We start from the raw sequence: 6,883 nt of genomic DNA, 5'->3' as shown, positions 1-6,883 counted from the left end.
CTACTAAATCCTGGCAAATGTTTCGTTTTTATAGGTATTGGTAAAAATAGGAAAGTATTGCTAAATTCATTTGGAAAGAAAGCCAGAACAGCCCCAGGTATGCGCTGTGAGGATGTAATGTATAATTAATATACGTGTATATATAAATATAAATATAAAATAGAAAAAAATACAAAATCACAGAAATCGATACAATACCTAGTAGATATTCTAGTGTATATGTCTTATTATACCACATTACATGTAATATATATATCTAAATATAGTACGTCAATATACTGTAATATAATATACAAGAGCATATAGATGTAAATATCAAAAGCATGAATATAGAAATATTCAAATATAGTTTAAAATAAAAGGATTTTTAAAATTTTGTATTTGTTAGTAGGCAGGGTTTTTATTGTAAAAATTAGAAATAGAAATAAGTTAGAAATCTATGTATAGAAGTATATCATACGTACATTAAAATCTATATAAAAATTAAAATGTAAGTAAATAGAAGTATTAGCAGTATGTATGAAATATAATATATATAATATTTTATCTATCTTGTTATCTTATTATATATACGATATGCATTTATAAATATAATCCATCCATAGAAAGTATAAATGCAAATGTGATTAGAATGATGAAAATATGCTATAAATATTTAAATATTGTTTAAAGAAAGGGCTTTTTTGGTTTTTATTTGGTTCGAGGCAGGGTTTTTATTAAAAAAAATATGAATATACATTTTATTTTGATAGACTTCTAAATATAAAAATATATAATCAATGTATAAAGATAGATATAAAAATATAAAATATAAGTAAAAATAAGCAATAGGAAGAGATAGAATATAAATAACGACATATATCAATCTACCTTTAAAATGCAAATTTGAATATAAATGCGAAAAATATATAGATAAATTTACAAACAGTTTAAAAGAGTTTTTTTTTTTTTTTTTTTTAGGTTTTTACTTGGATAGATGCAGGGATTTTATTTTTAAAAATATAAACCTTTTAGAAATATCAATCTAAATATAGAAATATGTAATCAATATATTAAGACATGCATAAAAATATAAAATAAAATAAACTTTAAGTAATATGAATGAATGTAAGAAATTATAAAATGATCATTATACATCAGTATACATTTTAAATCAAAATGTGAATAGAAATATAAAAAATATAAAAATAATATAGATTGAAATATAGCTTAAAAGAAAAGATTTTTTATTTTGGTTATTATTGGGTTAGAGGCAGGTTTTTTTTTTTTTTTTTTTTTTTTTGTCGGTGTTTTTTGGTTTCGTGCGGGCTGTTTAGGGGCATTTATTGCAGAGGATGTTTTGAAGGGGGTCGCGCCTGTTCTTCTTTGCGCGCCTTCCCCGCCTGCAGCCCCAGGGCGGGCGGCAGTGCCGCCGCCTTGTGGCCAGAGTGCGGTACTGCAGCCCTCGCCCGAGGTCCTCCCGCGGCCGCCATCTTGGGAGTGGGTTGTCGCGGACTCGCTTGACCTTCCCAATATGGCGGCAAAAAAGGCGGGAAAAACGAGGACCACGGTCTGTTTACTGCACTGCCTGCACGCCACCCTGACGCCGGCGCCGCCCCGCGGGATTTTTTTCGCTTTTTCCCTTGTCGTGGCCACGGACTGTGAGCTCAGCGGCTGCGCGGGCGGTCAGGTTGTGAGCGGGCGCCGACAGGCATCGGCAAAAACGCCTCTCCCTTCCGAGGGCCTCACCCGGCCGCCATCTTGAAAGTGTCGCGGCGGCCGGGACACTCTTGACCTTCTCAATATGGCGGATAAAAAAAAAAAAAAAAAAAAAAAAAAAAAAAAAAAAAAAAAAAAAGCGCGGGAAAATCGTGGTCCGCGTGCTGCACTGCCCGCGCGCCACGCAGGCGCCGCCCCGCCGGGATTTCCCGCGGCCTTGCCAGTACTGCGGACACGGGCTGTTGCCACACTTGCGCCGCGGGCGGGTGGGTTTCAGGCAGCATTTTTCTTTTAAATAAGAGATCGTTAATATTAATATCATAGAGCTAGAATTTGGTTACAGGCAGGGCTTTTATTTTAAATAACAGAACTATTTTTGCAATATAAATATAGAAATGTATCATATATGTATCTAGATCTATAAAAAGATAAAATAGAAATAACTAGAAGTCATAAGAAGATATTTAATATAGAATCGAAATAACATCATGCATCAATATACATGATAAATGGGAATGTGAAAAGTATAAATATGAAAGATAGTTAGAGAGAGTTTAAAAGAAAAGGATTTTGGAGGGGTTGTATTGGGTTAGAGGCAGTGTGTTTTAGTTTGTGTGCGGGTGTTTTTTGGGTCATTTATTTTTCAGGATTTTTCCAAGGGGATCGCCCCCGTTCTTTTCTGCCTCCCTTCCCTCCGGGCGAGCGGCAGCCCCCGGCTGTGGCCGGCGGCGGTGCTGCCGCCTTGTGGACAGAGAGCGGTACTGCAGCCCCCCCCCAGCCAGCGCCCTGCCCCTCGCCGCTGGGTGCCGGCTGAGGGGGGAAGGACGGCTGCCGAGCGTGGGAAGGGCGAGGCGCGGGAGCGAGCGGCAAGCGGGGCGGTGTCTGTAAATAGAGGGGAGGGGTGAAGGAGATTCGGGAGAGCAAAGGGACCCGATGACCGAGAAGAACGGCAGCGGCGAGGGCGGCCCGGCGGGGCCGCTTTCGGCGGGCGGCGGAGGCGCGGTCGCAGCGCTCACGGGCCGGGGGCGGCGGGCGGGGGGCGAGCGGCGTCGGAACAGGGCTGCACTCCCCTTTCCCGATCCCCGCGCGCGTCCCTCTCTAGACGCTGGAAGCGACCGCGTGCCGGAAAATGCCGCCGGGGCGGCGCGCGGGCGGCGGAGCGGGGCCCCGGCTTTCCCCGCCCCTCCTGCCGCCATCTTTGGAAGGTCAAGCGAGTCGTCGCCGTCCCGCCGCGTCCCCGTCTCGTCCCGCCGCGTTCCCGCCGCCTCCCCGTGCTTCCCCGCCGTCTCCACTCTGACACGATCCGCCCCCGTCCCGGACCCCCTCCGCTGCAGGGAAATGCAGGAGAACGCGAAAGCATCGGGGCAGAGCAGCCGCTGGAGGTGCCCGAGCCGTCTCCCCCTTGCCCGCAGGGCCGGAGTTGCCCACCGCCGGGAGCTGACAGGTACGCTGACAGCACGGGCGGCTCCGGCACGCTTTGCCTCGCTGTGTTCCGGTGCCGTGCTGCTGCGGGAGGACGGGGCCAGCGCTCCAAAGGCCAGCGCAGAGCGCTGGCGAATGGGAGGCGAGGAAGGCTTGGGCTAAGGATGGATTGAAACCGGGCTGCCTGTAAGTGCGCAGAGAGACCTTTGTCGTCCACGCTGCCAAAAGGAGCACCTGGTACGCCCTATAGGTGTGCCTTGTGTTTCACGTGTTTTCATTTCCTGTTTGTGTCATCCCAAAAAGCAGGGACGGAGCAAATGGGACTGGTTCCCACTGTTGCTGTGTGAAGGCTTTTTACAGGCTGCTGTATTGATGTCATCTTTTTTTCACCCCAAGCTTGGCTTCTCCCATCCTTTTCCCGTGGCTGCTGAATTGGGTGTTCCCAGGAGGGCTGGGTTCCTCAGCAGGGGGTCTTAGGAGTTGCTGTGGATTCTGATTTTTCTGAAGCTGTATGGAGGCGTGCTAGCGAATCAGCTCTTTTCTCTCCTGAAAAGCTTTCCATCTATGTCCACCCGTGCGTCTCTGTGTTTTAATCACGTAGGCGGACGCGTTGAGGTTTTTGCTTTCTAGGCCAAAAGCTGAGGCAGATGAGTGTTTGCTTTGTCTGTGTGAGGAGTGGCATTTGTGCTGGAGAGCTGCGGTTGGGAACAAAAGATGGACTAAAGGTGCTCTGGGGACGGGCACGGGAGGAAACGCTTGCAGAGAAAGGCAAGGCAGTGATGATTGCGGAGGAGAAATGAGAGGTGGTTGCTTCCAATCCGTGGGGACTTTCCTTGGGAGTGATGGATCAGAGAGCGTACGGAAGCAGAGAGCATCTTCTGGCTGTTGCTGCTCCGTAAACTTCTCCCTGGCTTCACAGGTCCGTGCTGGAGAGTGGGAGAAGGGTCCCTGCTGGCTGCCGTGTCCTGGGTGGGCACAGAGCTCTGACCTTGGCCAGATGGGCTGGTGAGTATTGAATCAATCCCTGCCTCCTCGTGAACAAGTTGTTTGAAGGAGTTTGAGGCAGGGTCGGCTTTTAGCCGGGTGCAGTTCAGTTTCTTTCTCACAGGTTTCCGGGTGTTTTGATCCTGACGTCACCAAACCCTCAGATTTGCTGAACTGGGGCTCTTACCTGTGTGACCCGTGAAATGTCCCGGAAGCTGATCGATGTCTTTGTGCTCCTGCTGTGTTCATTTGGGCTGTGCTTCAGGCTTCTCTCCCGGGGCCCTTGCCGTTGCTGTATCTCTTGGATGCCGTGCAGAACGGAATCAGGCAGCCAAGCCTCAGGTTCACCTTCTCCCTCACCCTCTGCGCTGCTCGTGTGGCACAGCAGATCCTGAAGCCAGGTACTGGAACGTGCTGCGTGTGTCACTGCTGGGGTGAAAAACAGAGCCCTGGGGAGTGTCGGTCCCCTCACCTGCTCTGTGCTCGTGCGCTCTTGCCTGAGCTTTTCCTCCTGGGCAAGAGAAGGGGAGGGTGGGCAGCAATGGGAACGCGCCTCAGAGCAAAGGCCTTCTGCAGTTGCCGGGCTGTTCTCCCAGCTCGGAGCGCTGCACGCTCACTGACTGCAGCTTCCACAAATTGTCGTCCGTGCTTGTGGATTGGGAGCGCTGTCCTCCTCCACCATGCCAGCTTTTTCTCTTTACAGAGGAGCACGTGTACATAAGGGTAAAGAGATTCCTTCTGTCACACTGGTATTTGGACCTGAGAAAGGTACCAGGTTTTCTCCAGCTTTTCTACAGTTTTGATTTTGAGGTAAGAGTCCCATTTTAGGTACCCAGTAATTCTTCAGAAATGTATTAGAAACAGCCGCAAAAATACAATGAAACCTCATTCTCCCACAGGTAGTTAATTAGAAGCGTCTTTCTTCTGTTTCATATAGGAATTCAAAATGTTATTTCTGTGAGGTTTTTGTTGTCTTCTTAATACTAACGCACAATGAGTTGTGCTGTGTATGCTCTGTGAGCACAAGAAAAGAATGTTCTGCCCCGGCTAGCTACAATTCCTCTTTGAGTTTAGGTTAGTAACTTGGAGTTCAACTGAAGTATTTTAGAAACAGCAACTTGTAAAATTCCATTTCCACTGCATGTTTGGGCTGCAGACTGACTGTTCCCAATGGATGTTAGCGATTAAATTTGATAGGAATGGAAAATTGAGAAGTCCAGAACAAGCTGTGGTAATTCCTGAGCTGGCACTCAGAGGGAACCGGGGTTTTGTGCTCTTAGGAGCAGGTATCCTTTGGAAATGTCGGAATGTCTGACGGTGGTATTTTTCTTTATGGCTTCCAGTACAAAACAGCACGAGTGGATCCTCAGATTTCTTGGGGAAGGGCTGCGTGACAAACATTGCTGTGAGCTCTATGTCTACCAGAGGATTTTCCAGGTCATTCTTGCCTTTTTCAGCAGTCCTTTGTGTGACCAGGGCTCCCAGGTAAGAATTGAAAAAGAACAGTTCCCAAATACCCCAAAACCACAAAAGCTTGTATTGGCCTCGAGATCTCAAGTACCAAACAGAAAGGAATAGCTGATTCTGCCTTGGTCCTCTTGAAAATCTGTTCCTTGTTGGTTTTGTGGATGTGTGGAGGGAGAAATAATTTTGCTTGTGTCTAAACCGGTCCCATCCTTATCCCCTGAAACTGGGACCGGTTCCTGCCGTCGTGGAGCCTCACGGGGGTGCCGTGGTTTTGCTCCTGCAGTCGGGGCCTTTTCTTTTTGGGGTCTCTATTTCCCCAGCCAGCACGTTTGTCACCTGCACAGTGCTTCGGCAGGAGGGAACCTCGCCTGCCGGGAGCTCTCAGGTTTGGGAGCATCCACCCTGAGGATTTCAGGTATCAAAACCTCGGACAAAAAGAGAAAATTGTCTTGCTACCTGAATACTTCTTGTAAGAGCAGCACCTGTGGTGCGAAGCGTTGAAGGGAGAATGTCTTTCCTTCTCTGGAGTTGCTGAGAACAGGCGGTGTTCATTTTAGCTGGAAGTTGATGGGGTACCAGCCAAATTGCTCATTTTATTTTAGATAATCAGATCTTGGCTGTAAAAGAACAAGTTGCATTCTCTGTTTCAGCGTCGTATTCTGGAGATATGACAGAGTGCTGCCCGTGTCACCTCTAGAGCTGCCCATGAGCTGATAGAGGATCACAGCCTCCTCTCGGGGGTCCTGCACGGCTTAGAGAAAAGGTAACCAGCCAAGTACGGGAGAAATGGGGACAATTTCCTGTCCACGGCTGAAGAATGACGTGGCTGAGGATGAAAGCAAGGGGGACAGACCTGGAGACGGGGGCACCGAGGGCTGCACTGGCAGAACTTGCTGAACTCTGAGGTGTCCCTTGTGTTTTTGAGAAGAGAATCAAGAGGCTTTCAGGTAGTGGTAGGAGGGACGATGGTGGGGGGGCTGTGTGATTTGGGAATCACTTCCTTGACAAAGCAAAAGGACACCTTGTGCTGGTGTCTTTAGCTTTTAAATTTCAAGCACCCTCAGTTCCCATCCTGTCACAGGACCTGCTGCACAGGAAGTGGCACAGTAATGGATTTGAGCTGTCTAGAACGTTATTTCTCCTCCCCTTGCCTCTCCCTGACAAAAAAAATCTCTTCTGCAGGCACAGAGTGCCCTGACAGGTTCAGGCAAGTGCACCAAAAGTGCCCTAGAATATGGTCCCCCGTAGGAGATGGACCAGCTGCTGGTGAGGATCTGCCTTTCAAATGTGGTTTTCTTTTTTTTTCTTTTTG

The sequence above is a fragment of the Vidua macroura genome, chromosome Z, assembly GCF_024509145.1.
Source record: "Vidua macroura isolate BioBank_ID:100142 chromosome Z, ASM2450914v1, whole genome shotgun sequence".
NCBI classification, from domain to species: Eukaryota; Metazoa; Chordata; class Aves; order Passeriformes; family Viduidae; genus Vidua; species Vidua macroura.
The sequence above is the reverse complement of the archived record's forward strand: the minus strand, read 5'-3'. Positions refer to the sequence as shown.